Genomic DNA, 1,914 nt, shown 5'->3' on the forward strand with positions numbered 1-1,914 from the left:
AGGATCACATGGGAAACCCGTGGACAATCATGGAGAAGACCAAGGAATTGAAGCTATTAAATATGCGACTTGGACCTATTTTAAAGCCTATTTGAAAGCCCAAGGCCAAAAGATTCGTTGTTTTGTCCAACGCCCGCAAAAGAAGATAGAAGGATAGAGCAAAAAAGGGAAAATAGACTTCCACGTCTGGGACGCATGGATCGTGCGACCAGACGCATTGCTCGCATCTGAGACGCATGGATCATGTGTCCAGATGCATGAAATGACACTGTAGCCACTTCCTTCTCAGTTTTGGAGATGAAGTTGGACTCTTAAAAAAGTTGATTTGTATTAAGCAATAAATAACGGTTTGGAATGCTTCTAGAACTCATTGTAACCCCTATAAATAGAGGACCTAAGTGCCTTATATAATTTGTCAATTCACTTATACTCTTGTCTCCAGAACTTGAGGCAGAGAGAGATTAATAATAAAAGATTCGGTTTTAACTAGCCGAGTCTTAATAAGTTAGTCTTTCTAGTCTTATGTTCTTTGACTCTTCTTCTTCTCGTTCTTCGTGTTCTTCTTTCTTTATGGAAGGCTAATCTTCTCCTTCAAGGGAGAATATGAATTCGGTGCTTAGGGTTTGATGATTCTTTTGGTTCATGGTATTCTCCAATCATGTTAGTTCTTTATGTTTTTAGTTATTAGTTCCATTGCCCAGACCAGGGGATGGAAGTATAGATTAAGGTTTTTATTTATTGCAATTGAATATTTGCTAGTAACATGCTTTTATTTATTGCAATTGAATATAATGCTAGAATAAGGTTTTATTTATTGTAATTGAATATTATACTATTATTCTCTATTTTTTTTTTCTAGTTGTGTATTATTTTAGAGTAAGGAAAGTATTCTTTGTGTTTGCCTTAGATAGTGATTCATTAAATAACTGCCCAAGCTCACATAAAAGGAAAAAGATATTAATAGCATAAACATAGGAACAACCTTAAGTAGAGTTAATTGTTAATGATGTTTTGTCCAAGAGGGCATCGGCACTTGCTCGATTGTCTAATTGTAGTCTATTTGTGAGAACAACCATGAAGCATAAGGTCACAGATCAAAATTATTGGTGGAGTCTAATATCTTGAATTCCCTCTCTTATAAATTCTCAATAGTTTAGTTAGTTTAGTTTAGTTTAGCATTAGAATCTACAATATCTATAATCATAGTTTTTAATCCCTCAAACCCCCTTTCTAATCTTGTCCTTTATATAAATATATACTTAAAAGTGGAACGATACCCTACTCATCCTTTATTTATTGAGGGATAATTAGGTTTTGATACGCTTCTATTTTGTTCAACGACCATCATCTATCTACATCATCCATATACCATCCATCTAACATATAAAAAGGAGCAAGTGTCAACGGGCCCATAGGACAATATTGAGTTTTAATTTTGATTTTAGTTAGGTTCGACATATAATTATGGCTCAAGGACAGTTTTTGTGCAATGACATTTCTACCCTCCACTTGATGATTTTGGGCAAAAACATGTCTCCACTTTATTTGACCATTTTTTTTCTTTTTTTTCTTTATTCATCTTCATCCACCAATTTTTGGGAATCAGATTTAATTACAGAGAATGGGTGATTCAAATTTTAGCAACGAATTTATATGCAAAGAGGTGTATGCATGTTTTAATACACTTGCATAATATTGTTTGCATATGTGTTATATGCATGTGTGATATACACATGCATAGTAGTGTTTGCATGCGTGTTATACACATACGTAATGATGTTTGCATGTCTGTTATACAAATGCATAATGGTGTGTGCATGTTATACACATACATAGTGGTGTTTGCATATGTATCGGACTACTACTATCAAGTCCCAACTTAAAAATGTCATCGATGACAATAATATTGAAATC

The sequence above is a fragment of the Coptis chinensis genome, chromosome 6 (genome assembly GCF_015680905.1).
Source record: "Coptis chinensis isolate HL-2020 chromosome 6, ASM1568090v1, whole genome shotgun sequence".
Classification (NCBI taxonomy): domain Eukaryota; kingdom Viridiplantae; phylum Streptophyta; class Magnoliopsida; order Ranunculales; family Ranunculaceae; genus Coptis; species Coptis chinensis.